Source organism: Zonotrichia albicollis, chromosome 1 (assembly GCF_047830755.1).
Source record: "Zonotrichia albicollis isolate bZonAlb1 chromosome 1, bZonAlb1.hap1, whole genome shotgun sequence".
Lineage (NCBI taxonomy): Eukaryota > Metazoa > Chordata > Aves > Passeriformes > Passerellidae > Zonotrichia > Zonotrichia albicollis.
The window spans coordinates 127,275,647-127,300,987 of record NC_133819.1 but is presented as its reverse complement, the minus strand read 5'-3'; the positions used below and the strand labels follow the sequence as shown (position 1 = coordinate 127,300,987).

At 35.9% G+C, this 25,341-nt stretch overlaps 1 protein-coding gene across 10 annotated transcripts in view; it reads right to left on the bottom strand.

Annotated features, from left to right (window-relative positions):
- The window catches only part of RALYL (RALY RNA binding protein like), a 378,947-nt gene that overhangs the window by 335,940 nt on the left and 17,666 nt on the right, over positions 1 to 25,341 (bottom strand). Inside the window, exon 2 of one of the 10 annotated variants that reach the window (XR_012582968.1) lies at positions 23,891 to 24,019. The exons of 7 other annotated variants lie outside the window; for them this stretch is intronic. The gene's annotated coding sequence lies outside the window, so the exon portion shown is untranslated. Of the gene's footprint in view, positions 1 to 23,890; positions 24,020 to 25,341 lie in introns of those variants that run through there. 2 more of the 10 variants (XM_074553268.1, XM_074553288.1) reach the window with 2 other exon arrangements.

The window sequence follows — 25,341 nt, the reverse complement described above, 5'->3', positions numbered from 1 at the left end:
CCAGTTACTGAAAACCAGTTGGAAGTCTTTAACCCCCAACATCACAAAGTAGACCTGAACTTCCAGTCCCAACAAAGCATGTGACAAGGGCAGGGGAGATCTTTTGCCTTGTGAAGATCCAGGAGTGAATGGAGATGAGGGATAGAAAATAGCATGTGGTGGTGGGTGGTTGTGGTAGAGTGAAAGACTGGATCAACATAAATACATGCCTGGAGAGATAATTCAGGTTGCCTGAGTAACCTTAATTTTCAGGTGTTACATAATTTCTAGGTCCTTTAGTTGTAGCCTTAGGGTTCTTTTGGCACAGTTCAGAGGCAGTGCAATTGTTTTTACAAAAAGCTATTACCATACAGCCCTTCTGAAACAAGATGACCCCCTTTTGTACTCAGCAAGGATATTCATTCTAAACCAGTGACAAAACTGGTAACACTGTTAGGCTCCAGCTGGTCCTATCCTTCAGGGAATGAAGGCATACTTAAATTTCTCTGCCACCTCATAAATAAGGGAAAGTAGATACACTTGAATGATGTAATTAGTTTTGATATCTTAAAAAAAAATTCTTTGTTTTCTAAACATTCTGTACTAAGTTCTCTGTACCAAGTTCTCTGAAGTCTTTCCTTCAGCCTGGCCTTCTATGTAGCTCCTCTCCCACTGTAGTTCCTAAAGTCCTGTTCCCTCTGCTGACTCCTGTCTGTCTTTTCCTACCCATACCTTTACTTCTCTCTCTTATCCCACACAACCCTATATTCATCCCCCTAACATAACTGCCTCTATTCCTCCCCTGCTGGTTTTCAATCTCTTGTAACTTCATTGGAAATATTTATTTAATTTCTATCTATTTTCTTCCCCTCTTTTTTTTTTTTTTTCTTTATCACAGTTTCTTTGTTCCTCTTCTGTCCAGCCATTTATTTTCTCCCTTTTCTCCCCTTCATCCCTCCTACACAGCAGGAGCATGCAATGCAGGGGGCAGAGTGGGGAGGCAGGGGCTGGCAGAATGGTGGGGAGAAATGAATTTGTATCCTTAAGCTTTCTTGAGTAAGATTTTATTTTAATCTAAATTTTAAGAAAATATCTGAGGGATATATTCAGCATAGAGTATTAGAGCCACAATGGTTTATATTTGGCAATGCTATCAGCAACTGAAAACAGAGACTCATGATTGAAAGTTTCTGGCAACCTGACTCATTGGCATCAGAACTCTGCCACCTAATACAACATGCTGTTTATTTAACAGTTTCTCTTAAATTAAATTACTTGCCTTTCATCAAGGCAGTTATATTTATATCTATTTTAAATAGCCCTCCAAATGTTTCTTTTAATTCTTTCTCATAAATTCTAGTATAAGGAGGCAATGCTGCTTCATTTTCATGAGTATAATAAACCTCTTACAGGGTGGTCCAGGTTGAATCTATCTTGGAAGAGAAAAAGGTAAGGAGGAATTGATATAACCAGAAATCAAGCCACATTTAATATGTGATGTTTTAGGAAGTACTTAGGAACTCCACAGTGTAAGGAGAATGATAATGACAAGGAAGAGGATAATGCTTTTATTTGTACAAATAGTAAAATGTCGGCTTTAACTTAGTCTGATTCTACTGTTATTTATCGTATTTAAATTTTTTTATAGTCTCCATGTAGAAGAAATAGTGATCTCAATTAAATCAGTGGAGATAAACAGAAGTAATACTAAAATCAGACGCCCAAAAATGCAAATGTACAGCATAGAAAAAAAAACATGATCACTGGGACAGTGCCCTGGTTCTTATATAGGAAATATCCTACCATGAAAAGTTAACAGTGTTTAAGGATTTTAAAATTAGAAGGACAAAATACCCAATGTAATAACTGAGATTTCAGTGATAGTTGAAAAACATACATGTTTATGTACAGCAATACTTTTACATTGTGTACTTGAAAAAAAAAAGGTAAGTTTTGGCTGGAACAGCATTACAGTTGACTTGCATTGAGAACACCATTTACATTTTATCAAAATTTTTCTGATTTCAAATGCAATGTAACTACCTTTCCCACTGTTGCCACAAAGTTAATGATTCACAAAAACATAAGGAGTATGAAGGAAGAATAAAAGAAAAAAAAAAGTTTATTATATAACCTTGCAATAAACTTCCAGATATTTGTAGGGGTTTTTTTTTCTTAGGTGCATAACATGGGACAGTGTAAATGCTTTTTCTTTACGCTCTCACCAGTGTTGTTTGTGTAACTGAGAAGGTTTCACAGACTGAATCCTACTGAAAATAAGTTTAATAGGTTGCTGCATAGCTTAATCACTGCATAGCTTCTTTTTCCTAGAATGATTTTTACCTCAAATTTATGAGTTTTTCAATACGTAAAGATCCTCATGTTTATTGTTCTTTAAATAAAGATTACAAACCAAATTAAATGCTGGAAATTGAAAAGGAGGATAAATGAGAGCAATCATTTTCCAAAACACATTTTTAGTAAATTTTCTTCCACTGACCAAAAAGTCATGATACTTGGAATTTAGCTACCCAGTAACTTGAGAGTCAAAACCACAAGGCTGCAGGTCAGCGTGTGTTTTAAAATTGTTTCCTAAGAGTGCAATATGTCTTCTACTTTTCTTCCTCCTTCCCACCAAGATGACCAACACAAGCCTTATGGAAGACCACATCAGTCATTTACTTCCATCTGCATCCAAGCAGAAAGCTTTAGATTAAGAGCAACATCAGCCCAGCACCAGCCACGAGTCCCAAGCTAAGCAAAGCCCCTGTGTCCTGCTGTGGGCTTTGCTCCCTTTTCCAGGAGAAATTACAGTGCTTTCTTCGTAAGCCTGCATATTGGCCAAAGAAGAGACATTACTGCAGTTGATACACAGGGAGAGACTGATTTAGAGTCTGCTCCGTTACATGATAAACCCTTGATTCCTGCATTATACGACAGACTAGATTTATTTGAAGTGCAAAATGGCTCTACATGAGCTTTTCAGGAGGACTCAGCAGAGACTCTCTATCCAGATGAGACTAATAATTAGAGGTAATATGTCTAATACATTAGAGAAAAAGTTCTTTAAGTACATTACAAAGAATAGTTATTCTCCATTTTTAAGTAAGGCACTACCAGGAAAATGAAAGCAACTTGCCACAGTCATTTTATGCTCATTTTAAATCTTTCTTGCAATTATCCTGCTTGATACTTCCATTGCTTATAAGTGATTTTCTAAAAAAAAAATCCAGCCCTTTCTCTTTCAAAAGGAATTATTTATCATGCTAGAGATGCATTGAATATAGATCTACGCTGATAACGAACACAGCAGTGCTGCTGCAAGCTTTCTGTCAAGCATACCTAACATCAGCAATTATTTCTACAGATGGGCTAATTCAGTGATGCTGAGGTGCTATTTTCTTATATTTCATCCCCATCCTATTCCTGTATTGTTCCAAAAGCAGTTCTCTGCCAAAGACATTAAGCTAATTAAAATAATAAAACCCCATTCAGCCGAACCAAAGACAGTACTGAAAATTCTCAAGAGCAAAGGCAAATGAGCTCACTTAAAAATGTTCTGCCTCACCTATCATTTTACTTCTGTATTTTTACTTGGAATGTCATAGTCTCCCATGGAGTCCACTGAAACTTGTGATTTACGGTGTATTTTACCATGTCCACTCACATTGCCAAATACAGTATTTTTTAACATTCCAGATTTTTTTTCTCTACCATGCTAAACAAAATATTTTAAAAAAATTAAAGAAGTTAAAAATAAGGAAGGTATTTCCTCACAATATATGATCAATCACTTGATTAAAATAAAGCATCCTTTAACTGAGATCCTTATAGCTGAATGAAACCTTAAATGGAACTTAATTCGATGGCACCATTAGATACTAAGAGACATGCATCTGTATCACAGGCACCCTACACACCTTACTCCTCTGAGACTCATCCAACGATCAAGAGCTGACTGCAGATGAGGCCAAATCTATCCTCTGTGTGCTGTTTCCCAAACTGCAGATGTGCTGGGAGACACTTGTAACCCACAGACATTTTGTAAATAAATTGGAAACTTAAGTATTTTTAGCATATGTCAGAGTTTAAATAACACATTTGTTGAAAATGCTTAAAGGAAAGTAAAATCCAAATAAACTTGTAGTCAAATTTAATTTGCAGGAAATTTTTCTGGTTGAAGAAAATGAAACAAAACTCTATACAAATATATATACTTATTACAAAAAGATGGCTTCAGACATGAAACAATTTCCATTTTTGTAAATTAGCATCATAAATCCTTTTTTCCAGACAGCTGCCCAGAGGAAAAGGACCTGGGAGTGCTGGTTAACAGCAGCTGAACATAAGTCAGTACGTGGCCAGGTGGCCGAGAAGGCCAATGACATCCTGGCCTTTATCAGCAATGGTGTGGCCAGCAGGAGCAGGGCAGGGATTGTCCCCTGTACTGGGCACTGGGGAGGCCACAGCAGTATTCTGTGTATTTTTTTCAGTTCCAGACCCCTCACAAAAAGACATTGAGTTGCGTGAGGGTGTCCAGAGAAGGGTAATGAAGCTGACAAGTTTCCTTTTAGAGGCTTAGCTGAAATAATTGACACCTAAACTTCTTTTTTTTCCTTCTGCCGTGATTTAAGCCCAACTGGCAACTAAGTACCATGTAGCTGTTCACTAAGTTCTCCCATCCCTGGTGAGATAGGGAAGAGAATCACCAAAAAGAAGCAAAACTCATAAGAATAGCTTAATAATTGGAGCAAAACAAAATAATAACAACAACAACAATAATAACAACAACAACAATAACAATAATAACAATAACAACAACAACAACAACAACAACAACAATAATAATAATAATAATAATAATAATAATAATAATAATAATAATAATAATAAAAAGCAGAGGGATAAAACCCAAGAAAAGCAAGTGTTGCTTTTCAATGCAGCTGCTCACCATCTACTGACCAATGTCTAGTCAGTCTCCAAGCAGAGAATAATCTCCTTCTACCCAACCCATGGTTTACACCCTGATGTTTTATGGTATGAAATATCCCTTTGCCATCTTAGGTCAGCTGTCTTGGTTGTGTCCCCTTGCACCTTTGGGTACTCCTCACTAACAGAGCATGAGGCACTGGAAAGTCCTTGACTTAGTGTAAGTGCTGCTCAGCAACAACTAAAACATCAGCGTATTATCAACATTATTCTCAACCTAAATTCTCAAATCCAAAATACAGCTCTATGCCAGCTATTGAGAAGAAAATTAACATTATCCCAGCCTATAGCAGGATACCTTCCATGGAGTTGCTGGCATGGGTTTGGTTTGTTTGTTTTTCTCCTGTAGCAACTTCCAAAAATATAGCAGATAAACCCAACAGCAAGCAAAAATGTAATCACCAGCATTAATTTTAATATTTGACATGCAGATTTTTATATCAGTGGCTTATTAACTCTCTGCAAGTGGATTTAGAGTGTGTTTCTACAGGAGACATAGGTGATAGTAAATATTCCGGCAGCAATTTTCCATGCCTGAAAAGGAGTGGACTAGTGTTTGGTTAATAATGCCAGCTCCCAGGGAAGCTGTGGATATGGACTGCATACGAAGTACTAAATTTTTTCAGAGCCAATGGGAAAGCTGGCTTTAACCAGACTAAATTAGCTCTTTCATGGGAGAGCAACAAACCAGAGCAAATTGCTCAACAGCACCCCTCTTAAAATGTCAGAAGTATTTTGTCAAGCATAATCATTATTTATATCACACAGACTTCCTGCATCTGCTTTTACTCTTATCATGGCCCAAACCAGAAGTATTCACAGAGAGCATCACCTCCAAAGAAATAAAGATAAATGGTGCAGTTCACTAAACAGAACTTCATGCCATCAGGAACATATTTTGCAGAGCTCTTGGTTTTACTTGTTTTAGATTTCTTGCTATATGTTAAAAATTGAAGTCTAGAGAGCTACCGAATTTTTCCTGTGGAGGTAGAAATTTTCTTCTGTTTTATCTAAGACAATGCAATAGTCAGGAGAAATCATTATTACAAATCCATGGAGTCATCTATTCTTTCAGATATTCTCCCTACTTATACATCTGCCTTTATTTTGCATGTGGACCCTTTCACATTTCAAAGAAGATTAAAGTCAGTGGAGAGAGGAGAAATGCTTTTCTTTTCCTGTTTTTTTTATTTAAGTCTGATTTTTTTTCTTGTGTAAATCAACATAATTATACTGATTTCAACAGAACTTCAATAATTACCCTGTTTGAAAACAGAAACCTTTTTGAAACCAAAAAGTTCCATAGTTAGAGCAATTATGTAGGAAATTTGAATGCTTTAATTTTATGTTTACTGTACAATTTTTCCATGTGGGTATAACACCTTGATTTTTTGATTACTTCATCTGTCCATCTTGCTCTCATATCTTTTGATTTTCCTTCTTGCTGAGAAAAGTTGAGTATGTTGCAGTAAATGATAAAAATGCTCCAAAATCCTTGATCGCAATCAGCTCCTCAGTTGTCTAATTAGCATTCTATTTCCACTGAGGCTGGGCAGTGCAGTGGAGGCGGCAGGAGGAGGCCTTAGTGGAGAGCTCATTAGTCCCCATTTCCTCATTCGTCCCCAGATGTAATGCTGGCAATCAGTCCTGTGTACAACTGTGCTGTACTCAGGCCTTCCTTATGGTGCTCCTGTCAGGCATAATTAATCAGTTCTCTTGAATTTTGCATTTTGTATATTGGCTTTTAGACCAGGAAAAATGCAGTCAATAAACATCTCTCCTGAATTTTGCCCTGCACCAGAACTTCATCACCTGATTCGACACAAAGACCATTCCCAGTGCACTAAAGAGGTAAGAAATTCTAGATGTTGAGCATATCATGCCTCCAGAGCTGTCAGGCTGTTCTCCCACCCTCTCCTTGCGACTGCAGGGCTGTACATGCCCAGCTCAGAGAGAGCTCTTTTTCTTGTGTGAGACTCTACAAATGGAAATAGTAACAGGGCTAATATCCAAACTTACCACTAATTGCCTTCTGAAGAAAGACAACTGCTTACAGGAACTTGCTTTGTCCTGAATCAAGATTTATTTTAAAAACAATTCTTGGATAGTAAAATATAAAAAAAATACATCTGAGTTTTTTCTGGTTTTAAAGCCAGATAATTTTATACTCTGAAAATCATGTTTACAAATCTTCTCTTACAACTTAGTGTGCTGTGAAAAATACTCCATACTCCTAATATTCTCTGCCTGTAGTCATCTTAATCTGATATCTAGTTTTTACAAGCTGTCTTACTACTCACACATTTACCTATGTTTTTCACAGGCATCAATTTCAAGCTGTAACTCTGACTACAGCATTTCTTAGCTGTGCCTGCCTTCTACAACTATTCCACAGCATTCCCTTTTACTGAGAACTGAGGGGCAGGGAGGGGAGTGTTGTGATTGTTTGTTGTTGGGTTTGTTTTGAGGTGTTGTTGGGCACTGCAGTGGAAGTGCAAAATTTAAAAGGGAAGTGACCTATCATGCTGGATCTGTTGTCTGTGGTGCAAGACAAGGCAAAAGGAATGAGAGGACAGAGAATAGATGTTTTACTTGCAGCTTGGTTCTTAAAGCATAATAGTTTAATTGGATGAAGATGAGAGAAGATGAAAATGAGAAGAAGATGAAGGGGATATAGTGACAAAGGAATGCCATGAAGAAGCAGAAAAAGAAGAATCACAGATCTCAGCCTGGTAGTAGAGACCATGTCTAAACACTTAAGATATTCTTTTTATTTTTGGTCTGTCATAGATTGCTTGTTTAAACAGAATGTTGGAGTATGATTTAAGAAAGGGAAAAAGAATTTAAAAATCACATAACACCTCTGCCTTTAACTAATTACAAGCATACCTTAACTACAATCTTAACTGATAAATAAGATCTCATAAATCCTTGCTTATGAATGTGATGCTACACTGATGGGTTGAAAATTGTACATGTTTTAAAGCATCATCCAAACCAAAATTTTTTAAACACAGTGGATGGAGCTGGTAATTGGCCTTAACTCTGATTGTAGTGCCTCATGCCATATGTCCTTGTGGCACAGGTATCCTCATTTCATACCAAAATTGATATCCTCTGGCTGCCTGGTACCCACCTTAGGGATGAAGGGTAAGGCATTGTACCTTGGTGTGCACCCAAACTCCACTTTCCTCACTTTTCAGGCTTCTGTTTTCATAAACTGCATATTCAGAAACACATAATGTAACACAATCGACTTCTGTAGGAAGACACAAATTATCTTTCCTAGTCTTGTGGTGGGGTTGAAAAATTGTTTTGGCCTCTCAACCCAGATTGCCAATGCTGCTGCTCATGGTCATGGAATACAGCAGGAGAAGACATAGCTGTTCCCAGTGCTTCCATGAGCCAATGCCATTGATGTGATGTGAAAGGCCAAGTGCCATACACTGAGTGATCCTCCTGGGTCCTTCCCAGCGCTCCTGTGCTTAGCCCTGGGAGAATGGTCACATGAGTGACAATTTCTGCTAGCTCTATTAAAGAACTGATCCAAGACAGATGTAAAAAAACCAAGGCAGGCTCTCAAGCAATATAGAACATGTTCCCTATCTCCACTGCATGTGAAGAGCCTACCTAAAAGTATATACACACAGTAATGATGTTCCCAGCTATCATAATTTGTCACTGAACAGTTTTTAAAGAAAAAGCTTATTTTCCTTTGAGGTTCCTAAATTAAAAATTAAGCTTACTTTTACCATGTTTTAAAGATTTAAATAAAATGCTGCTATATAGGATTCTATATTATAGAATGTTATATAGGGACTTACAGGTAGCAATCAAATTTTTCATTTGATTAGTCACTCAATATTATAACAGGAGAATGATAACAAGCTCCTATCCATCACAGGTAGGGATATGAACCTTTAAGACAACAGCTTCTGTTTTTAAATGACTGTCCTTTTGTTCAGATGTAAAAATTTCAACAGACGAAAATAAGACAAGAAATTATTATTTCTTTTTGGCTAGAATCCCTAATACACAGGTTCACTAAAGTCTAACCATATGCTATAATTAAACTGTCAAAATTTTTCTATTAAATAATTAAAGAATGTAACAAATCCAGCATTAACAAATTGGGTGTATCGTGTCTCTTCCTGGACAATTTGACTGTGGAAACTTTGAACCATGTTTCCAATTTCTCATACTCAATGAACTGGGTTTGCTTCTCATCCAGTCATCAGATGAATTAATAGTCAGTGCAGATGATAAACTACTTACACAATATGTTATTATGAGTCCACAGATATTGTGAGTCATTACTATAATCTGACAACACTTCTGACCTGCTCCACATATTATCATTAAGGGTTCAATACAAATTAGATTTATCAGTAGATCCAGTGATTTTCCCACTTCAACATATCACTATATTATGTTAACTGAAAATATATGAGCAGTCTTAGTCAAAAAATTATAACTGCTATTGCAAAGAGTAAAACAGAAATTACGGAAATTTGATCACAAAGTCAATGCTTTGAGAGCAGATTTCGATTCCTAAAGTAGTTATTACCATTTTTCTATAATACATCTCGCAGAGTCTCGCTGTTTTTCATGAACTGAAAGGTCTAAGAGGAAGCAATGACACTTGAAAAAAACAATTAAAAAAAACCCAAACAAAACAAAAATTAAAAAAACCCCAAAATAAGTCCCATTTTTAAATCTACAGATTACAAACTGTGTTTTGTCTATTGAAAAAATTAAGATGGTCACTTCATCTATTGTGGTAACGGTCCCCTGAATGGGGAATAGTTAGCATTGACTCCATGATTGTGGAAGGTTGACCAATTGCTTTATTAAGCTATACTATATTATACTACATTATTAAGAAACTTGTAACTCTTACAGACTGTCTGATACAGCTTTAACATAATTGGTGAATTAATCTACACACCATCCAGCGTCCAATTAAGACACCATCCTTTGGTATAACATGTGCACAAGAACAGGTGCAGCAAATGGAGATAAGAATTGTTTCTCATTCTCTTCTCTGAACTTTGTCACAGCTTTTCAGGAAAACCCTGGGAGAGAATTATGTCTCTCTATGTTCAGAGGGTATGTGATTACCACATCTACAGCATTAAACAGATCCTGATGGATATGCTTCCACTGTACATGCTGCTTTTCTGGAGTTAATAACACCAACCACCACAGGAAGGCAACCAGTGACAGAACAAGAGGATATAGTCTTAAGCTGCACTGGGGGATGCTTAGGTTGATCATTAGGAAGAATTTTTTCACAGAAAAGGGGATTAGACATGGGACTGGGCTGCCCAGGGAGGTGGTGGAGTCACCGTCCCTGTAGGTGTTTAAGGAAAGACTGGACGTGGCACTCAGTGACGTGGTCTAGTTGATATTGTGGCGATCAGTCATCGGTTGGACCCAATGATCTCAGAGGTCTTTTACAACCTGATTGATTGTGTGAAGGAGTGGAACCACAGCTCTGCTTTTGGGAACAACCTCATGCCCTGGATCTCCTGCTAAGTGAGCCAGGGTGGTGACTGCTGTATTATCAGCTCCTGAGCCAACTTGAGTGGCAGCTCTTGCTGGCTGGCTTGCATTGAAACAGCCTGCCCTGGCAGCACCCTGCCTCTGCTGCTGGCTGCTTAGGCACACACGGGCCTTCCCAGGGCTGCTTTCACTAGAACAGGATTTGGCTGCCACAGTGCAAGGCTGTTCACAGCATACCCACATCAGTGACAACAGAGTGCAGGGGAGAGCCTGGGTCGCTGATCTGAGTCTGTTTTCACACCAGCCCTGAGTGATGATTTAAGCTTCCAGGCCATACAGTGTTATGTGAGCTTCTATGGGACACTGAGCAATTGCAATTTCTATTGTTATCCACTAGAAATTCTCAAAGCAGCACGTTTAATAAAATTTCAGCAAACACAGAATTCTGCTCTGTCCTTGAACAACTTCATTGATATACTGGACCTACAATGCCAAAAGTAAACATATATTGGAATCATACCACAAATTACTAATTATTCAATCACATGTATGTCTATCTATAAAGATGAAAAACAGCTCATCATCTCTGATTTGTAAAACCAAAAAGCTAAAATTAGTATAGAAGACTTTTCCATTTTAAACTCTGCATTTCTTTGCTGAAATCAATGAAATATTAGGATTTACATCGACTCCACAAAGAGGTTTGCAGTATCTTACTGTGCTCAGGTGTTTAATAAAGCTATTTCTGCAGATTATCTGGAGGATTCTAATTAATTAATTCACTTAAATAATAAGGCTAGATGACTTTTAGAGAGAGCACACACTCTTGTTAATTTCTTAGCATAAAGAAATCCTACTGGAAGCAGTTCTTAGGAAAAGAGCAGCATTGATAATGATACTTTATGGAACCAGCTTGAACTAATCTGAAATTTGAGATCCGCCCATCTCCTGACTTTAGCCTGTGTGAGTGTGAAAGAGCCATCTTACCTCCCCACATGTTTCTGTTGCCTCCATTAAAGTTTAGGTATGCCTGAAATCTCAACAAGATCAAAGAAAGTAAATTTTCCAGAATTGTCCTGGAAGTCAAACGTGTTGACACCAACGTTATCAGCACACAAATTAGTTTTGGACCAAAGCAACAGCTAAGCTGAGCTTCGTGTCATGCTAGAGAAAACACCCCACTTAACCAGTCTTTTAATACAATCAGTCCTGTTGCAGAAAAGGTGACCATGCCAAGAATTTTGAGTTTCCTGAGATCAAAACATTAGCAAATAATTTAGGCAGTATTTCATGCTTTCCCTAACATACTGGTGATATCAAAATGTTCACATATACAAAGATTCATTATTATAACTGATTAGATACAATTGTACAAATTGGTGAGAAAGTTAGATCTCAAGTAGTGTTCTGAAGATCCACGATATATTTTTAATATACCTGGATGTGAGATGTAGTTTCATAATTTTTTAGACAGCTACCTATGTAGAAGTTAAGAAAATATTACCTTTTTATTTGCTGTTGAATTCTGAAATATATATTAAAATGGTTTGAAAATGTATTATGCTAATCACTAAAATTATTATACTCATTTAATACTAATTAATGCATTTGGGAAATACACACATATATATATCTTTTCATTGCACAGGATTTCTAGTATTATTGCTTGCATTTTAATATAAATGTTATAATAGATTGCATTATACTTACCCAACAAGATTAATTTATGAAACCATATTGTGGTTGATGATGGCAGCCGAACCCCTCAATGGAATTAATTAAAGGATAATCTCCATTGCTTTGCAGAATACAAACCAATAAATGGCTGCTGAGATTAATAGCTGAAGCGGAGCTAAAGTGTTTAAGGAATTTCAAACCCCATTTATTACACACACCCTACAAAGCAGGAGAGATTATAACTGTACAGCAAACCAGAACATCAAAAAGCCCAACAAAAACCCAAAAAAGAAGCCTGCACAAGGAAAACAACATTTCCTTCCCTTGTGAATATCTGAAAATGATGCTTCTTTGTTCAACAGTTTTGTGTCATAGAGATGAACTTGGCTAGAATGAAAAAGAATTAAGCTAAAATATGTGCCAGGTTTTTTGGTTGTTTATCTAAAAGAAGGAGTACACAGGGAAAGCATTTCAAGCAAACTAGGTCAAGACATTGCTTACGAAAATATAATTAGACTTTTTTAAAGAGAACTTAATTGAGAAAGTTTAAATTTTTATATTCAAGTCAATATTTCCCAAAATGGGAAAGTATAGGGCTTGCAAGGCTTTTGGCAAATGTTTTCATTAGAGCAGAAACTGTGATATCCTTCGGATAAAATTGCTTCTGTATCTTCGCATAGTACCTTTAGCAGACAGAAATGAGATTCATGTGATGCTCAGGTCTCCTTCTGACTTTGTTAGGAACAAATGGGGAACAGGTGTGTGTTGCAGCAGAAAGGATGATGTGCTTTGAAACTCTGTCAGAGTGACAATTTTTCAATGCAATTTTCAAAGAGTTGTATTAACCCTCTAAGGCAACAACCTTTCTATTCCGATTTTTATTAAGTGAATTGAAAAATATCTAAGTACCAAAGCTTGCTACTTTGTCTCATTCCTTTTGCATCATATAATATCCTTAGCTTTGATTTCTTCCTGAATATAAGTAACTCTAATAAACATTCCCTATAAGCATTTTAATTCTTCTTCCCATTTTATTGCTCCACAAAAATGACTGGAAAATTCAGAAATTTCAGTTTTAAAAAAGGATTTCACTCTTTTTTCCCTGTCTATAGAAAATTAATTAAGATTAAAAAAGTACAAAATGTGGGTTAAACTCACCCTACTCACTGTGCACCTTTAAATATGATGAGGGCTTGGCTCACTATATAGAATATATTGTTACCTGAAGTCAAAGAAGCCTGTTTCATGACAAAAAAATGTATTTAAAAGAAAGGAATAATAATAGAAAAAAATGTATGCATCACTGTCTGGTCTGCTAACACCTGCTCTGGTCTCATATTTGCCTGAGAAACCTGCCTCAAGAGCAGCTCTCTCTCAGTGATCTGTGCGAGACAGAGGGAAAGAAATAGAAATCTGCCAGGATTGTGTGGTCACCTCATCATTCCTTCTGAGCTTGATCCTTTGGAAAGGAATAGGAGAAAAAAGAAGTCTGGAATGGGAGAAGCAAAGTACAAAGTACCTCATTTCTGTTAGCAAGGTTTCAGAGGTAATATACTGACCCTAATCTGCTGAGTCAGAATTATAACCAATAATGTGAAGTTCTTAGATATACTTGTAATAATGAACTGAAAAAGTAATTTGTTGCATTCTCTTGAATATTACTTTCTCATCATAAACTTAAGAAGTAAATTTAGTTCAGTCTCTTTTTTTTTTATTCCTGATTACACATTGAAACTTCTACTGCATTATGGTGCAAACTATTCCTAGAGCTTCAGAGAAATGTTCTTGTTCATTTTCCTTTAGATTTCCTTAAATCCACATTGCCCCAAACTGATGTTATAAGCCTTTTTTTTTTGTATAAAAGACTACCATAATGCAAATAATTTGTCAAACAGGTACACAGGACTAAACAAGGAAACAAAAAGATTAAAATTATCAACCTCTTCAAAGTGCCCCATAAAGGGTGAGATTTGGGAAGATTTAGCATTTTTTTCCAGAAATTAATTTTTAAAATTCATAACTTCCTATATTAAATTTACAATAGTACCCTGACAGTCAGAAGGATTAACCAAGAGTTAAGATTAACCAGATTAACCAGAAGGATTCAACCAAGAGTTGAATCTAGTGGGAGTTTCCACCTCTTTGAGCATAGCAGAGGCATTTTTTCTCTCTTACTGAAAGAGGTGTTTCTCCTTCTAGACATCATAATTCTCACATAAATTTCAATGTATCTACTACAATACTAAAATTGACACTGTCTCATATTAAATGTTTGAGTTTCACCCCATGATAAAATAGGAGCTTGCAAAGCACTTTTAGGCAGCTCAGTTGAAGTATATCAGTATATGTGCATATGTTTGCTTGTAGCATGACTTTTTCCAGTCTCAATATTCAGACTGGGTTGTGCACTGTCTCTGAGCTGGGTGGGATTCATGTTAATTCTAACATTTGTTGGACAAGGAATTTATCTTAACTTAACTGAAATAAAAGCCTGAGAAAGCCTTGTTTTCTCTGAAGAGCTATTGAACATGCCCGAGAAAGGCTTTGAAATGAAGGTAGAGACCCAAGTATTTAAAATAAGACTTGATGAACTAGAACTTTCTGATTCAAATTTGGCTTTGTCTTCTGGTGAGCACAGCAGGAAAATGGCCCTGTAAATAGGCTGCACAGAGATAATCTGCAAGCAAGATAGTGGAAGAGATTTGTTTCTCCCATCTCACAGCAGGGACTTGTGCAACCAGAAGCAGGAGGAGCCCCCAGGGTAGCACACACGGCTCTGGACTGCCTCAGGCAGTGCATTACATCTGCCAAGGACCTACCATCTACCTGGCTGCCACTGAAGAGCACAGACTGATTTTTTTCACACTTATATGTTGCTTAAAAACAAAGTTTCCATCCATTTCTGTGCATTTTTATGCTCCAAAACAAAATCACAGTGATCGTTCTGGAAATGAAGATGCAGAACTTCCTCCTTCTTGATTATTTGGGCTTATAGCTTCTCTTTGACCTGTTACTTTCTCTGTCTCAAGCAATTTTGTAGTTTGGCACCTGTAATTCTGTTAATTGTCTTTAGTAAACAAGATTCCTGGTTCCACCTCTGAGTGCTGAACTAGAATCAGGTGACTCCCTAAAGCTAAAGCATTTTCCTATAGTTACTTTTTTCTGAGAAGCACCTTTCCTGGGAGAATGAGACATTTCTCAGAAGAGCTTCAATAGTGCTGTCCATCGAATCAGATCAAATAATAAGAAAACTGTGGGGAAAAAGTTTAAATACTTTCATGTATTATTTATGTTTGGCGCATTTATTTTATAATAGTTACATAAATATGTAGGGAAAATTTCTTGATTCTGATAAACTCTGCAAACCCCTGTAGTTCAAAATGCTTATATATTCCATGCAAAATTCTCTTTAGTGGCTAATAAGAAAATAATAAAAACATGGTTTACAGTTTTACAGGACCTTTCATTCAAGAGTCTCCAAAGGTCTGCAGAGATATGTGCATAGTAACATTTTCATCTTAAAGCTAAGGAAATGAAAGGCTAGGAAGATTAAAGCCCAAACCTTTAAAGATGCCTTTGGAATTAAATGGAGCCTTTGAAAACTTTTCAGGGTCTACATCTATGTGACTTATCCAAGGACGCCCCCTTCACATAGATGGAAAATAAAATACAGGTGTATTTAATTCCTTTTTTATTATTTCAAGGCCACCAAAGATGAATTACACATATGGAACAAGAGTAGCTAAATCCCTCCATGCATTTCAGAGAAAATATCTTACACCATTAAATATATACAGTTTAAAGTACATTCTTGTTTTTCATTGCACTTGGAGAGCCCTCTAAAAGTGCAGGAATTGCCACGGCAGGTACTGATCATGTGTCTGTGCAGATGAGTGTGTACTGCACATGCATTCAGCCCCAGGCACTTATTTGCATAGCGCAAGGATGTCAGATGATGATTTTGGCCATTAAGACCTAGGAAACTAACTTTCCTATCTAGAGAGCAGAAAAAAGGGTGCTTATTTAGAAGGCAGAGTCCTGAAAGCTGCTGTCTGAAGGTGGATGATATGAATATATCCCTCAAAAGATCCACATCCTGAACCAAGTCCAGCTGCTTAGATGCTTCATTTAAGTTCCATGCTGACACAGGGAATGGTCTCAGGAAAAAAGGAAGGGAAGAGGAACAGGATATGAGTTTCAGAAGTTTAAAGATATTTAGAAGTCTGTACTTCATAACATGCTGATGTGGTTTATGACAGTGATATTGACTAAGTGGTCTCCCACTTTGTTGAAAACCATCACTATTTTTAATAGTCTAAGATCAAATTATAATGGCATTTTTGTATTTTATTTAACATTCTGGTATTAAATATTCTGCTATCAAATCAAATGCTTACCAGAAGAATGAAATTTGTATTCAACTTCTATACTACGCATTGTAATTTTTATATGAATTTTAGATATATATAAGCATGCAGTGCAAAAGAGAAGTTTACCCTACAAGATTAAGCAAAAGTATTTTTATTATTAAATGTCTGCATTCATTTCAGATTTTTTTCTATTAATTTTCAAAATGGTAACATTTCTCATCTTGATGCTTTGAAGAAAATATTGACCTAGAAGAGTACAGCATACTTTAAAAATTACAGGTATGAAGAAAATTGGAATGCAAAAGAAACCTCCTGGGTGAGATTATTCACCAGAAAACACAGAAAAACTAAATAGATCATAATTTTTGAAAGAGGAAGAGCCCTGGAGCAGGCAAGATTTGCATACTAATTAGAGACAAAGTTTATTCAGGCTCACAGGCCAATCTATCTTCCATCACTAGGCAGCATCTGTTTTAGATGATTCAACTCCTTTTAGGTTGGCTGCTGGTGTTATAAAAGCTGAAATATGTTTCAGCTTTCATTATAAATTTTTGCATTTAGGGGTTTACAATTCAGTGAGTAATACTTTTCTCATGTTTAAGGTAATCCTGTTTTGAAGTTATTTTTAATGAAAAAAATTATTTCACCATTTTTCAGTTGTGTTAAAAAACAGTTTGTCTAATGGATGTGATGTGGAAAACTGTTAAAAATTAACCACTGACAAAACAAAATATAGACTATCCAATATTAATAAAAGCAAAAATATGCAGGAATGGAAGAGATCTTAAAGCAGAAAACATGTTAATAAGTGAACCTCACCTAATATTTAACTGCCTTTCAATTACCACACTCATTATCCATCATCTCCTCTATAATGCCCCACTCCTCCTTTCTATTATTAATTGTTTTGCCTGTATCAGCAAATTTCACAAGCACACTCACAATATTTACCAATATCAATAGTGGAATTATAATACAAAAAAAAAATCTCAGGACCATTTCCATAAAAGCTTCAGAACTCCCTGCAGCACAATACTTCCCAATTTGACACACCTGCCATGTGCATTTGCAAATTCCTTGTCTTCTTTATTATTCTTTTTACTATGTCCTATGTTTTTTCCAGCCTTGTACTTGATGTATATATTAGCTTCCACAGCAATTTTAATATTTAAAAATATACATTATTTTTGGACAATCTGCATGTCTGGATACTATCCTGATTTGATTGTAATGAAAATATTAAGAGGAAAATATGGGTTCAAATGTCTTAGAGAAAGTATGTACAAAACCTGACATACCTAATTACTTGTGAACTCAATTCAAACCTTGTGTGTAATCTCAAAGGAAGAAAATATGTCAAAAAACCCCAAAATAATGAAAGAAATTACAGTGTCAGTTACCTTAACTCATCGTTTTAATTTCATTAAAATGAAATACGATGTACTGGAATATTCTACTGCTGTCATGAATTCTTTTCCCACATCAGAGCTTAGTCACTTATGAAAAAATACTAGCAATTTTTTCTTAGTCATGAAATACTTGTACTGTGAAAATTACCTTTCATCAGTAACATATATGTATGAGGTCCACCTGGAACTGTTGCCTGATCAGTCCTCCAATTTTAAACAAATATGAAGCCTAGGCCTCTCATGGTGGTTCTTTTCCTAGATGGGCTTTATGTTTCTAGCTGATTTTTTTTCCCAATGACATTTGAAGGCTATGGTCTTCATTTTCTATTTCCATCTGTTCAGTCAAAGACAAATGACAGCTCTAATTTGAGCATATTTGGCAAATTTACTTGACTCCTGCCTACTTTCTCAGAGATGACATTCACTCTTTTGCACACAGCCTTAGCAGACATGGCCTTCTTACCTCCTAGAGAGAAGGAAAATCACTTTACCTCACCTCTTAAAATAGGGATTATGGCAGAACTACTCGAATCAAAGCATTTGTTTCTTTACTGGACTTGTATTCTGAACCAGAAAAGCAATATTAATAATAGATTTGGTTGTGCCGTTCAATCTGTCACCTTACCTTGCCTTCATCAAGCTGACTTTACGGCCAAAAAATCCACTGTGCAGTCTGACTCACTCCCTCCTGAAGAGCAGTTTCATCAAATACAGGTTATTCCATACATCAGTCAAATCACTATGTAAAAGTAAAGGGAATTTCACTCTAGTAAGGCTTGAGACTCATCTTTCTCAACTACTGAAATGCAATGCTGTATTGCTGCACCAGTTCTTAGAAGAACATAAGAATGCTGTGCTTCAGAAAACACAGATGTGAGCAAGACAATGCAAATCTTTATAGCAGTAACAAGAATGCAATTACCTCAGAACAGCTAATGTGAAAAATGTTCCTTCTATACAGAGCCACGTCCAGACAGCTGTAGCAATTAATCTTGACACATGATGTCATTACCAAAATTCTACTTTGTAAGAGTTATGGCCATTCTTGTTTACTTTAGTTTGGCATAAGAAAAATCAATTTGGCCAGTGGATTTCTTGTTACACATACTGATCCTAGTATAAGTCTGTCTAGAAAAGAAGCAGCTTCAGGCAGGAGGATCATTGCCATGCAGCCAAAACCATGGGCTCTCAGATGACAACAAAAAGCTTTCCTTTAACTAACCCAGAATGAGGATTTACTCTTTCTCTCTCTCTTTCTGTCATGTCTAACACGGGTCTCTACAAGGCCTGTTTTACAGCTGTGAATAAGTGTTCACCATCACCCACCAGGCAGGCTCCTGAGCAGTGCAGCTGCCTCGCAGGATGAGGGTGCAGGGGTGATGAGCACAGCGCGCAGAGATCCCGCAGTGATGCTGAGCTGCTGCACTGGGGGACACAATTTCCCTCTCCCACAAGTAGTACAAAGAATGGCCAGGGGAAATAGGACAGGGCCCAGCTTTCCTGGCAGTTTCCAAATGTGGTAATAACTCCTTGGCTACTGGCAGCAAAAGGAATTTTTGAACAGCCCTCTGGCACAGAGAAACTCTTCAAGGAGTGTGAAGATAACTATACGCCCTTTTACACAAATGTCACACACACCTGTTGTGAATGAATGCCAGGTATGAAGCAAATGTTTTCTAATGACTGGTATTACATTTCTTCCTCAGTTTTAAAAGTGGTCTCTGGATATTCTCCATTTTTAAGGGTAATTTCCAGTCACTGTATAATCTTCATTAGATAACCATAAAGAAACTATTACCCCTACAATGAATGCAAGCATAACATTAATGAATGAAGTTCCATTACTTCAAAAAACCCTATAACTATACTACAAGATTTAAATATAAATAGCAAAAAAAAACCTGTCAATTATATTTATTTATTTATTTATTTATTTCATAACATGGTAATCCTGTTCAAAGGCATAACAGAATTAGATATTACCATGAATGCTAAACTTCTGAATAAGAGAGTTTCAGTACTTATTAATCACAAATTAATTTTTCCTTGCTGAGAAATACTCATATTTTTGATGGCAGAATTTAATTAATGTTGTCTTAAATTCCTGAATGAGATATTGCCTGGTATTGTTGCTATTATGAAGTGAAAAAACTAACATTGATAACATTCTGTATTTCCAATCTTTTACAAAAGTGTGCGATCCCAAAAGGACAGAAAGGAGTAATAAACAGCATAGACAAATATATAACAGATAAAATATAATCTACTCATATAATGCTGAATTTTAAAGGGGCTGCCTATAACAGGTTTCACAAACCTGAAAATGTATTGTGTTATTCATTACCTCAATTTAATTACAGAATTATCAAAGTGAATCAGAAGAGACCTCAAAAAGACTATGCCTTAACCTGTGACGTCTGATCCTGAGATTAGTCTCATTATGTAATCAATGAGTTTTGCAAATGGAAGAATAGACAAATTTTTCCTTATATTACTATTTTTTTCCTCAAAAATATGACAAAAACCATCATAAGATAACTTTATATTTTAAGTATGGAAATTCACATTAACTACTTGTGCACAAACAGCAGTCAGCCATGATTCATGACTCCTTTTTATACAGAATAAATTATCTTGCTTCAGCTTTCTTGCCCAATGGTATTAACTGCTGTATGATCTAATTAATTTATTCTGTACAATAATAGATCTAGTTATTAAATACAGGTTATAGAAATGTATAAAAAATGAGGTGCCACAGATAGAAAACAAATTAAATGAACTATTAGTTATTAACCAGAGGAAACAGTATAAAAATTAAAGAGATGGCAAAAGTCAGGGTACTTACCTTAAAAATGTACAGTCTTTCAAAAAGGAAAAAAGGCACACACAATGCAGTCTGCATTTTTTTTAGTTGGCTGAAAATTACTACTTAGCTAAATGGATGTTTTTCATGAGGATTGGGCTGACTGATACTAAATGAGAGGAACTACCTTGATAAAGTATTAAGTAAAGATTTTCAAATGCATGGTGTCAGGAACTGAGAAAGTACAACAATACTAACAAAATAATACAAACACAATTGGTTTTATAAGGTAACATATTTTAACTTTGAGTTATTTCCTGATGTTTTTAGAGATGATGAGCACAGTCAGCACCAAGTCAAGTCAATAGCATCACAGTTTCTTATTATTATAATTTCTGAAAGTCCTACTCTACACCTATAGCAGGAAATTTACTCTGCAGTTCATTCCACACCCAGCACTGCAATGTACAGCTTTTGTACCACCTCATAAACCCAATGCTGCAATTGTATGGATGGGTAACCACAGGACACATCAAATTAAGTTTAAGAAACTGTTTCTAAACAGTCTACTCTATTTATTGTGTGCATTTCAATGGCAAAGAGAAGTAGTGATGTCTACTAGTAGTTCTGTAGTTTCCTAATATAGCCTTACAAAATATTTAAACCAAGATACTAAGTAGTTTATGCTACTTTGATAAATCTAAACAATCTATATCACATCAACATAGAAAGAAAATTTCTGAAAGTTCATACTTGCTGTAAATTTCATTGAGAATCCCTAACTCACAACAGATATCCTAATCATTCATGCAAATTAGTAGTTATAATCATCAGTGCAATTTAAGCAATGAACTTCTTTTATAAATGACACAAAATGGAATGGAAAACTCAATCCTGAGCTTATAAATGTCAAGTGCAATTTTCTTCCATGTCACACACAATTACAGATTCTGTGAATGTAAAAATTTGCCACAAACATAATCCACATTTGTGGTGGTGTAAAATGCAATGATGTTCAGCACTAATAAATAAATACATTAAAAGATACAGTTATATTAAATTTAGTTTCCACAGTGGGGCAGATCTAGCATGGGAGTAAATCAATAGAACTCTATAGGAGCTAAGCTATTTCTGAAAATTTGCTCTGGATCTGGCTCTTGAAATATTTTTTTTTAATGATTAAGTAAAGTATTGCACATATAAGACATTGATTTTTGTCATTGATTTTGTGCTGGCATTTGAGCCAAGCCTCAAAAAGCTTGAACATTTTATGTATTTACAGCTGTCTGCTGGCAAGGAATAATTCATTCATTCCAAATGAAACATGTTCCTGAAGCTTATAAAAGCAGCATTTTTCTAGACTGGATTTACAAACAGATTTTTCAAATAAAAAGTTAGAAAATGTGCTTTAAATCATTGAAACAAAAGCTGAAGTCTGTTTCTTGATTTTTTTTCTGTCTTGTCAAACAGATAAGATAGATATTGATTATATTTGCCTCCCAAGAGAGCTGTTCCATCAGCAGAGAGTGAAGATCAATGATGAACCATCATCTCATAACAAAATATTTCCAGTGACAAAAAGAAGCTTATTGTTTAGTATTTTTGGTTAAATATGGACACAGGAAAATTTTGTTTGCTTGTCGTTGTGTTCTTTCCTAATTAGACCAATCCAACATCCTTACACAGGGAGAGCAGTCTCCCTTTTGGCTGATCTGAGGCAACTTCACACACGGGCCCAGCCTGAGCAGAACCTACCTTTGATTCATTTCGTTTGATTCATTTTCAAGCCTCTCCTTTGTCACTCTATACCAACTAAAAGCTCCTAGCTGTACATAAGAGAATATCATCCTTACAGAAACCACAGCCTATTTATTTAAACTGCTCAGCTCCCCTAGTCTCAACAAGTTAATGTATTATTCCAGAAGAAAAAGCTTATTTTCCCTCTCTTTCAGAGCACATATTCACCAATGTAAAATAGGAAATATTGCTACCTATAAGTGCTTTGCCAAAAATGAAACACAGAGTGGAGAAATCAGTTATTCCACATTTTCCAGCCCTTTATTTTCTCTTCCTAACGGTTTGAGTGGCCTTTGGCTGAGCAAAACATCCAGAATAGATTTAATATGTTTACTAATATTAGAGGTTACCTTTCCAACATATCTGTGGACAATTTTGTCCAGATATTAAAACATTTGCTTTCAAATCTTAGAATGATGGGTTACAACATATGAATCACAAGCAAGAAATTTTGATGATGGAGGGCTTGACTGGAGGTTTAGTCCCATTTCAGGAATGGAAAAAAAACCCAAAAAACCCAAAACAAACAAACAAACAAACAAAAAACAAAAAATTAAAAAAAAAAACACAAAAAAAACCCCCAAAAACCAAAAAACCCCAAGGCAGAGAACGGCACAGTTCAAAAGCATTAGAAAACCAGGAGAGTCAATATATGTAGAGTGAGTTGCAAATCCAGCTCTGTCCCTAAGGAAAACTAAGAGTATTTAGAAAACACAGAATGGGGTTTGCATTCAAGCTTTAGACTGATTGAAAACTCCAGCAAATCATCTTTAAAGGCACTGTTCACAGAAACTCTCATGACAAAAGCAGTGAATCCAAACCTGGATCCTCTCCTAGGTGTCTCTTCATTGGTGAGGCAACTAACAAGTATTCATTGGAAGCACACAACAAGGACCTCTTGTGCACCTTTTCATAAACATTTAAAAGAACAACAGGGAATGTTTATACCACTCTATTGTCACCCACAAGTTTTATTAATCTAATGCTAACATTATTATTCTGTAGCCTGATTGTATACCATTTATTTTTGAATCCCCAGACAGAGGCAGATTCTTTGAGTTTAACATTTTGATATTAAAAGCTCAAAGATTTTAAAAGACTGACTAACAGCCACATTCTGGCAACAAACATGCCTTTTTCTAGCATTGAAGAGAGTTCAGGTAAAGCTGCCTTTTAAGACATTTAAGGATCCTGCCAATATGTGAATATTAACAGCACCTACCAGCAGCTATCTTAATCCTCTACTTAATGGTACTTGCCAGGACCCTGAAAAACTACTAACAGAATGTCCTGTACTTTGAGAATTCCTGCCTAAAAATTCTTTTTAGGAGACATTAGCAGAAATCATAACAGCTGCTAACCTGAAGAATCACAAGAGTGAGAAGCAAGTTGACAGATCCCTCTGATTCAGCTCTCCAAGGTCTTAGGTCCTTCACTAAGGGCAGCTTCCTCAGGCCTCAGAAATGCATTCAAATGAAGCTGAATAAAACCTGGTGTGAAAATATTTATCCATTATATTTTTCTATTCACATTCACAAAGCTTCTGCACTGTAGTTATTCAAATTCAAATTTTTCCTTTGTGTTATTGTTTTCAGAGATATTACAGTATCATCTGAAAGATCCATATTTATCAGTATTGAATGAGCTGCCAGCAGTGTAGGCATTCCCTAACAAGGTATAAGGAAGCTGTCTTATTCTCATTTCCTGCTGCACAGGTCCTCTTTTAATTGCAGTTTCATTATGATACCTTACATCAATAAGAGTATCTGTACTTCCAACTAGCCAAATAAGCAGAATAACTAGAAAAGAGGCAGAAACACTCCGGGGTATGATACCCACACCACAAGGTCAAAAGCAAAACAGTATCTTCCCACTTATCATCTTACACTCCATCCATGAAGTGATGGCTGAGGCTCAGGTACCTTATACATATACAAGGGGTAAAATGTGGAAGTAGATATTAATTATTTAACACCTGCCCCCCTTCTTTTTTACTGAAAAGCTGACTTTCAGAGGTACTTACTTCAGTACCATATATATTAGCTATGATCATTATACATACCAATGCTAAAAAAAACCCATTGGTTCTAAAACAAACAAACAAACAAAAAAATACAATAATGACTTTTTAACCTATGGATTTTTTTCTCTTTATAACAGAGAAAGACCCCATATTTTTTTCTCAAGAGATCTGATCCTAGAATTAAAATTGAGTCTCACATGGCATGATCTTTTAACCCCTTTCAGACATGAGGTCTCCAAAGCATACTTCCCAGAACAAATCACAATTCTTATCCAAAGCAAAACAGTCAGAAAAGTGGTGTTTTGACAGCTGAACATCTGATGACTGTATCACTTAAACCCTTCTGTTATTTAACCTTTCTCAAGACTTAATAACATGCTCCATTTTATCTCTAATAATCAGTCTAAAAATTGGGTTATTGAACAATACCACATTTATCCTTTGCATTTAAGACCTCAGCAGGCCTAATTAATGCCAAAATTTCCAGGATTCAGTAATACACTCTGTTTTTCAATGCAGTTTTTACTAAGTAGGGCATACCTTAGTCTATTTAAAAAGTCTGATTGACTATAATCAATACAGTATTCAAGGAACAAGACAGGTTTTTCTGCAGTAGTAACATGAAAGGCTAAGAAACATGCAAGCTTGTGTCCACCACATTCCATCAGAAACAACTGACTTTCTCACTGTTGTTTCGCTATGAATAATGCATTCTTATAAATCCTCTCAAAATGCAAAGGAGAAGCTCTAGAGCTAAATAGCTTTCACCGAAAAGATAGTTTCAAGTCC